Source organism: Falco biarmicus, chromosome 5, assembly GCF_023638135.1.
Source record: "Falco biarmicus isolate bFalBia1 chromosome 5, bFalBia1.pri, whole genome shotgun sequence".
Lineage (NCBI taxonomy): Eukaryota > Metazoa > Chordata > Aves > Falconiformes > Falconidae > Falco > Falco biarmicus.
Window position 1 is genome coordinate 55,102,001 of NC_079292.1, and position 9,160 is coordinate 55,111,160.

The following is a 9,160-nucleotide window of genomic DNA, read 5'->3' on the forward strand; positions in this document are numbered from 1 at the left end:
TAGTAAAATGTGTACCTGTGTCCCATCAGAGGAAGAAAAAGACACAAAAAAAAAAATCCAACATTTCTGTTCCTTCAGTTCTGTGGATATTGTGTCTTGAAGTACCTGAGAAAGTCAGACCTAATTATCTATGACATTGATGCAGGAACTCTTTGTTGCAGCAAGATTTTTTTGCCTATGCTTACTTGAGAAGTGTGATTCCATACATACTGGCACATATGTGTTGCTTCAGTCAGAATTGCTATGTTAATTTTGTCATGCTTGAAGTGTATTGCATTTTTATAAGAAAAAAATGTAAGTTTCTAAATTATAAAACAGCATCTTTCTCTTCTCTTTTATCCCACATGTCTCCCACAGTGTGTTTATTTGTTATAACATTCTGGCATAGCCATAAGAGTGCGTGTGAGATATTACAAGCAAGTCAAACATTAAGCACATTATTTTAGTCATTTGCATATTTCAGGTGCCTTGGTTAACGCACTTTTAAGAAACAGTTTTGTATCACCTATGTCACAGATCCTTTTATAGGGTAGGCATGAAAAAAATTTGTCCACTGAAGCATGAGAATCAGGTTAAGGGAGTTGCTGGAGGTCACTGCAAGTCAAGTCATGCACAAGACATTGATCATCTGTCAGCTAATCACTGGACTATATTACTCTTCTCAGATTACTGGCGTTTACATTTTTTAACAAAATTGTATTGCCATTCATGTTCAGCTATCTGCAAAGACTAGAATTGCGGATTCCCTGTCTGTAGGAACAGCTGAGAATACTACAGGCATCTAAAGCCATGTAGGATATTCAGTGAAATATTTTGCTTTTGTTGCTTTTATCCACTGTTTCCTAGGCAACAATGAACTTCAAGTATGGGTCCTGACAGATAAATAAAAGAGAAAAAGTCTTTTTTGTGTGTGTAAATACTACATATAAAAGTATACTGTAAATAGTTGTTCAGTATAATTGAACACTATAAATGTAATTTTTGGTTTAGTTCTCAATTTGCTTGATGTTTTTAATGGAATATAAAACTGGAGGACTAACAAGGTATTCTTCCACAAGATCTTGGAGCTTCTTTCTTGCCACAGGAATTGGTGTTGAACCTAATGTGCTGACCAAACTCCCAGTTGTGTAATTAGGTTTGGTCAGCTCAAGATTCCTCTTGCCTACCCTAAGCTTGCATTGTGTTACACACCATGCGCATGCAGAATTACAGAGATACTTCGTTCTGCCCCAGACCTGGCTGGATTTTAGCCACACAGATGGACCTCTTTGGGATAACCAGAGGTGACTATCCTTACATCCATTCTCTCCTTTTTATCGTGGAAAAAAAAAAGGAAGTGCCTGTGTCCATCCTCTCAGAAGGTCTGCTTCACACAGTCTCCTACCTTCCTTCTCTGCTGACTGTCAAGACAGACTATGTGAAAACTCAAAGAGATGCTTAGCCACACAAAAGTAGCATATATGCCGATAGAAGGATGTTAAGATGTGTGAAGACCTTTCAAATTATCAAACTCACCTAAGGCTAACCTACCTAAAATGAATTGGCTTTCCTCAAACATCTTAGTATAGAGTCTGTATTCCTCTTGCACTTCAAGCTAGAAACATCTTCTGGTCTTATGCCTCAGAATGCACCTTAGTGGTAGAAAATAAGCTCGAAATATGCAACAGCAAGGTAGAAATGGAAGTATGTAGTTAAGTTTTGTGTAACAGTAATGGAACTAAGATTTTGAGGAAGCCATAGGTAAAATGGAGCTAAGGCAGGGAAGTTTGGTACTTAGACTTTGTACCTGAGTATGGCTGGACACAAATACTGAAAGAAAGAAATGAAGAAGTAAAGCCACTAAACATTGTAGAGGTATATACCCTACCATGGTTTCAGCTAATGGAAGTTTTGACTTTAAAAGTTAATTAATGATTGTTCTTCTCCCCACAGCTGTGCATATGCATGGAGCTTCTCCCCCAGCTCCCTCCGCAAGACAAGAACACCTATTAGACATGGATGTTGGGTGTTATAGTGCATGGTGTTGAGAGAGAGGATTAGTTCAGGAGTGTATGTGGAAAGCTGTGGATTTAAGGTCATCTTACTCTCAAAAAAATTCTTCAGGGCTAATAGCAGGGATGAAAATATGGAAGTTGAAAATTTTTTTTAAGGAATCCACTAAACTGAGACCTGAAGATTAGAAATGGATGTGTCTGCCAACAAATCCATACCTGTGACACGGGAAGCCATGAAAAACAAAATCTTATTTTTTCTAGAAAATAAGAGTTTTACTTGTATGGGTGATTCTGTCTTATAGGGAGGACTTATGAGCACCACCTGTAATTAAAGTTGACTGCACTTCCTGTGGTAAACTGATTTCCAATTGCAAAAATTTTCACAAAATATTAACTATTCAGGCTAAAACTTCCTGGCCATATGCCTGGTGTTTGTAGTTCATTTGATTACATTTTTATTTATTCAGAAAATTGCAGTCAAAAACATTCTTCTACTTCCGAGAATGAGGTCAAGAAAAAGAACAGACTGTTTCCCTCCATTAAGAAATACTGATGTCCTTTACATTAGGAAGCTCCAGAATAACTTGACATTTTGCAGAGAAATGGCCTTTATGCTGGGGCTGTGCTTTTTTCTGTTGTTATGAAGTTCTACACACATTTGGCAAGTTAAAGCCCTTTTAAAAAACATAGGATGTTCATGGTTTCAGCAGGCATACTAATTTTTTTATCATCATGAACATCATAATCCCATCTAGCTCTCACCCTGAATCAAGATCCCACTGTGCTACGCTCTATAAAGACACGACTCCGAGGCAGTCTTTGCCTCAGAAATGTGCTGATCAGGATGCATGGAGCAGGACAGCAGCTGGGTATAGACAGGCTGTTAAAGAAGTTAAGGAGTAGGGAGTTAATGAGCTGCTACTGATCAGTGAGATAAATACTGGTCTCGGCACACCAGTATATTAACCATTGTCACATTTCTTGCATCCAGATCAAGCATTCTACAGCAGAGGACTGAGCATGGTCTTTGGTTATAGCTCTGACGTGTTTGTGGGCTGGACTGCGGCCAAACAACAGGACTAAAACCAAAATGCCTCTCTCAGTTACTCTACTCCATTGATGCCCAAGCACTGTAAAGAGGGGACCTAATTTAAATGGAAAAAGGGCAGGAACTACGACTGGGAGGTAGAAAGTCATGAGAGGCACAGGTATCACAGGGATACAATTGGGACATCAGAAGAAAATACAGAAAACAGAAACAGAGACTGTGGTTTAATATGGAAGCACAGTAGACTGGCTGATCAAGAAAATGGGGTGGAGAATTGAGGAAGTGGAGTGTGGAGGCTGTTAAGCCATTGGGCCAAGGCCTTGGAGGAGGATAATATAGGCCGTGAAAGTAAAAGAGTATTAAATCATCTGTCTTGGATCTTGGAGGAGACTGGAACCCGCCTGGCAGGAAAACGGTAGAAATTTGCGTGAGCTGGGCAACAAAGTATGGGCTAGAAATAGAGGTAAAAGAGAGCAAGGATTTGGGAGTCAACATGGAAAGACTGATGCAGAAAGGGTCAGTTTCAAGGGAAACAGGCAGAATAGCTTAAGACTGATGTACTACATTTCTATTTCAGGTCTGGAATAAAATTAATGACTTCTAAATTTCCTTAGTCCTCAGATGTAAGCAGATAGTAGTAAAATCCACTTGCAAGGGCATGGCACTTAGCACAGTGAATGAAAACATGCAACCCCAGTTATTTCTCTGCTAGCACAAGTCACAAAAGTCTGTAACTATGTCTTGTCTAGGACTGAAGTGTCAAGCTGACATCATGTGCTTGAGTTGCTAGGGAAGAATAAAAAAATAGGTCAGTTTTTGTTCATTTTCTGTTAACAATTACCAATAGAAATCCAAAAATACCAGAATGAAGGTTGTCTGTGCAACTCCAGATTATCCCATACTTCCAGTAAGCGTTATGGTAATTTACAAAATCTTTGCCATATGCAGTCTACATTTTGCAGGAATGAATCAGGATTATACAGTAAAGGAAACACCCACAGAATCCTTGCGTTTCTTGCTGGAGGTTGAAGTTGTGTGGTAGGTCACCTCTCGAAGTCTCTAGATTTGTTATTAAGTTGAGCCTATTTGGCTAATAGCTTTTGTTGGTTTTAATTGTAAACAAGCCTGATTCATGCTTTTGGTGTTTGGTCAGCTTTTAACTTACTCGTAACACAAAGAAATGTGGGCTCTTTGATGGTTCTTTACGATACCTGAACAGTATGTTGTTTCTCTTTCTTTGGGGACATACTGATCCTGGCTGGTCATTATATGTTTGACGTTTTCTTTGCTTTTTCCATCTTCTTAAGAATCCAACAAGGTTTCTTCATTTTTATCATGCATACAATATAAACCAAATTCTTTGTTGCTGTAGCATTTAGGAAATGATTTGAGTCTTGTTAGTGTTGAGGGCTGAAATACAGACAATAGGATATATTTCTAGGATGAGTAATTGCTTATCTGTGTTACTCTGTTTTCTTCATTTTCTATTGTAATTTATAGATAAAAACCCATATTCGAACTTTACATGTAGTTCTTTGATTCTAGTTTCACTTTCTTTAACATCTAGGGTAGAAACATTTTTACTTATTCACTTGCTTGGGGGAATTCAACCTCTCACTGGAAAAGTGAAAGTAATGGCCTTTGGGATAAGGGAGGCCAGAAGTAGTCTGGCTTAAGGGCAAGTTTACTGTTGCTTTAAAATTCTCCAGATCTTTGAGAGCAAGAGATATAGCTCTCCACTTTGGGTTCTTGACCACAGCAGTGAGAACTTTGGCAAATAATGTATTTAGAGAATAAAATGCTTTCTTCTTTCCTCATGGTAAATCAAACAGAAAAACAAAACAAAAAAAACCCCAAACCCAGATGAATTAATTTTGCTTAGAGCGTTTCAAAATACTTTCCAGCTGAGATTAAACAGGGACAATTCTCAAGGCTTATTGTGGAAAGCTTAAACACACAAATACTTCAGAGAGTGCCATGTATAAAAAGTTGTTATAATTAGAACTATTCTGAACCCTCAGTTATAACGCACTAGCAACTGTCTGCTGTAATACAAGTAATCATAACTAATGAATAATGGAGACTTACAAGAAATAAATTTTAAAGCTAAGGGTTTGGGTTTTTTCTCCAGAGGTCCCATGCTCTAAAACTCCTATTAATGTTTTCTGCGCTATGGTTGTTGACACAGGATGGAGTTACTGGAGAGGCTTAGGGGATCAGTAGTCTCCTCTTTAACTGTCTAACCTGCAGCTGGTGTTGCCTGGTGGTCTCTCTTAGTTACCTGAGAGGGGGGAACCTGAGCTGCTGCACAAGCTCTCAATTCTTTCACATGATGGCTACATCCAGCCCACAGCACCTCTGAAAAACTGCTTGAAGAAGGTCAGAGAAGAATCAACTGACTCGCTGTAGATTTCCTGATGAAGAGTTTACATTGGCAAGGTATTACACATCTCCATAATCTAAAATGGCAGCCTGGTCATGAATGCAAGTTTTTTACTGTCTTAAGTATTTTGCTGACTCAGAACTTGTCGAAAAGAGGGAAGGAGGAACAGAACAGGAAAGTGAAACTATCATTAGTCTCTTTTCTTGCAGAGTGTAAACATCAAATTAGAAGAGTCAAGGACAGGTCCCATGAGATAGCACCAGAAGAGAAGCGAGTATAGTGAAGAGAATGGGAGGAGAGAATAGGAAGAGAGAATAGGCTGGGAAAGTTACACAAGGCATAGGAGGAAAGGAGAAAGCGTTGTTGATTGGAGAAATACAAAAAATTATGAAGGGAGGCTGGCAGAGGAGATGAATAAAATGTGAAGGAGATTAAATGAAGACTAAAACAAACACACACAAAAAACCGTAGGAATTAATTAACAAGTAAATTTGCATCCTTCTTTCCAGAAATCCTTCAGAGGTCAAAACATCTCCATGGACATCAGTATAAAGTCTATTTTTTTCTCCCAAATGTATCTTCTAAACGATTCTAAGTTTTGTTTGGTATAGTGTAACTTAGAGTTCATGTGCAGCACAAAAATATTACGTACCTTGGTAGAGCAGTGCAGACTATGGTTTATAAACATCCATATTTACAGTTCTTTGAGCTATGAAATGACCAACTAATCATGATACATCTGGTCTTTAGAAGTCATTGGGCTTTGCCTCAGAGCAGGGATAAGGTTGTTAGTATGATATTCCTGGAGGGATTTTTAAAATTGCCTTCATTGATTGGACAATAGCATTTGTCTGAGTTACAGTTTTTATAAATGCAGTTTTCTGGTTTCTGTAGATTACCGATGGGTGGTGGTGGGTATTCTAATGAATGTGCTCTGAAATACTGACTGGACTGAGGAACTTTCAGCATTCAGCTTGCATTAGAGTGGAAGGGTGTCTCACTTCACTTAAGCAACAACTGCCTCATTCCAACTAAGATGAGAAAAGTTTGTACTCCTTTTTTAGTGCCAGAAAATGGTTTCCATCACCAAACATATGCATGTATTGGCAAACAAATCATACAAACATCAGACCTGTATGGGAGAGATATATTTTTCTGGCAGTTTTCTAAGAAAGTATCTCCAGTTCCTGCCAGTTTCAGGCAGTATTATTGTGTAAAGTTTTTCTGAAGAAGTGGAATTGATCAGAGCCTCCTGCTTCTGCTGTCATTTCTAACCTACTAAAAGTAATTCACAGTTCCCCTAGTTTGAGCAGTCACATGAGTAATTATGTAAGATATCCTACCAGTTCTGGATCACACATTGCCCCATATTTGTATTGTGTATCTCTTTGCTAGAAATAAGGAATATATGTGCTTAAATGTCATGGATTTCACATGTGTATTTTTTAACAGTGCCTCTTATCACAGCTATTCACTTTTTAAAACAAGTTACTGCTTGTTTTTCTCTCATTGTTCATGAGTCCTTTTTCTTTAATGCTGGGGTTTCACAAAATGTTCAGTGTTTGACTGCATAGAGCATAGAGACTAAACTCTCCAAATGTCAGCAGAGGTATGTAAAACCCTGTTTCCTAGGATGAGAGAAAAAATGCTGAAAACTGATGAAATGCTGCAGCAGAATTTCAAATAGTGCCAATTTATGTCTAGCTGGTGGGTGTATATCATAGTTCCAATGTTTTCTTAATGTAATTTGAGCAGGACACATATTTTCAAGCAAACTGTACATCAATATGTAAAAGGAAAAGGCAGAAGCACTTTGAAGTCTTACCATGAAATGCTCAATGCAATCAGGACTACTAAACCAGTGGAATATAACAAAAAGTGTTTATCTTCCTTCATGCTTACATTAGGGTTGCTAAAAAAGAGGGGAGTGGGGAGGAGAGGGAATTTTTGTTATTGATCATTCAAATAACTCAGATGTACACAATAGTGCTGTAACCAAGTGCCTATGTCTGGAATGGAAATCCTCTCCCACACCTTTCAAAGCTGACCTTCCCTCCCCCCATCTACCATAGCTCATATTTCAGAGCTGAGCTGGTAGCCAGAAGACTGTAAGCTGCCAGGAGGAATGCGTTATTTGCTCAAAAGAATAGCAAAGGCACAACTGATAACTGCCCTCCATTGCCACACTCCCTACAGGACCAGACATATTTCTACATAAGAGATGGACTTGCTTTTCCTCATAGGTACAACAAATCTCATAAAAACGATCATACGTGCTCACCTATGTGAGGGCTTTATCATGATGAAGGGGCTGCATCTCCTCCCAGAAAGCTAAAGTAGGTCATGGCAGCTGACATGTCTCTGTGTTCTCATGTGATCAAGTCCTAGAGCCAAATCCAGATTGTTGTTCTCATGTGATTCAGGCAATCTGCTCACATCTGGTAGGCAAAAAAGACATGGATCAATAAAAGCAAACTTTATACAAGGACATCAAGATTACGGTGTTGTCCTTGGGCATAGGACATTTAGCAGCAGGTCTTGCCTCTACTGAGAAATGTTTATTAAGATAGTTACATGTTCGTACCAGCAGACTTTGCAAGTGGACAGGCATCAGTAGTGAGTCTCTTTTGCCCATCCTCTGAACAGAAACAAATTGGCAGCAGTGCCTCTTGCATTATAGTTACGTTCATTCTTAGAATTTTTGGCTCTGTGACTCCATTAGTCATGGAGACTGGGAGGGCTGAGTTTTCTTTAGCTTTGTCAGTCAAACTTTAAGAAATTAGGAAGAACAACATTAAAATCTTAAAATAAAAATGCTCCAATTTTAGAAGAGTTTTATAAAAGCCAAGAATATTTTTGCTTTTCTTCTCCATCTTCTTTTTTAATACATACTTATTACTAATCATCAACCATAATTACAGCAGATTTGTCAGTGTGTGCACACTGTGCTTGGAATATATTTTGATTCCCATATAGGTTTTACTTTTAATTGCAGGAGGACCTTTCCATGGAATTAGGTGTGATGAGGCAAGGGAAATTACATAGAAAAATGGCTGGAAATAGTGAGATAACAATATAACAAACTAAACATTAAACATTCATAAATAGAAGAAGTAATTAAGCCCAATGGCATTGGCTCCTGTACAGGCATTTTTATTCAAATAACCATTCAAATATGTTTCTTCCCCTGAAATATTCATATTTGTCCAATAAACTTTCCTTATATCATGTCATCATGGAACGTATGGAATGGAGAAAGTTCCCTCTAGCAAAGCTAGGCATTTTAGGGTGACACAGGGGAAGAAAAAAAAATAAATATATATATGTCTGTACAAATGAAATATTGTGAAACAAGTTTGGGGTGTAAATTTAAAGAGTACAACAGCTATTTTCACCCCTTTAACATGAAAAGCACTCATTCTGCCTTCAATTTCTACATTATATTGGCAGGTAGACAAGCTCTCAAAAATATGTTTGTTTTAGCAGCACTTAGAACTTAATGTGAGCTGGGGGAGGCAATGAATTTGAAAGTGCAATGGCTGCTCTGAAATAACTGCACATGGATATTCCGTATTCAGAACAAAAGTATCCGCACGTGGACTTAATCAGGAAAAGCTTCATGTGTAAATGAGTTCTTAATAAAGTATTTACTTAGAGTAAATGTCTAAGTGACAAAATTTGACAAAGGATAGTTGTTTATTCATTCCACTTCGAAGCTATAAAGCTGAATCTAAG

At 38.1% G+C, this 9,160-nt stretch overlaps 1 long non-coding RNA gene across 1 annotated transcript; it reads right to left on the reverse strand.

Annotated features, from left to right (window-relative positions):
• Window positions 1-232: 232 nt before the first annotated feature.
• Window positions 233-8,364, reverse strand: LOC130150617 (uncharacterized). The gene is made up of 3 exons (XR_008822298.1): window positions 7,707-8,364; window positions 5,324-7,337; window positions 233-4,452 (listed from the first exon to the last, which is right to left on the reverse strand). It is a non-coding gene; the product is annotated as an uncharacterized LOC130150617 (long non-coding RNA).
• Between the last annotated feature and the right edge of the window lie 796 nt (window positions 8,365-9,160).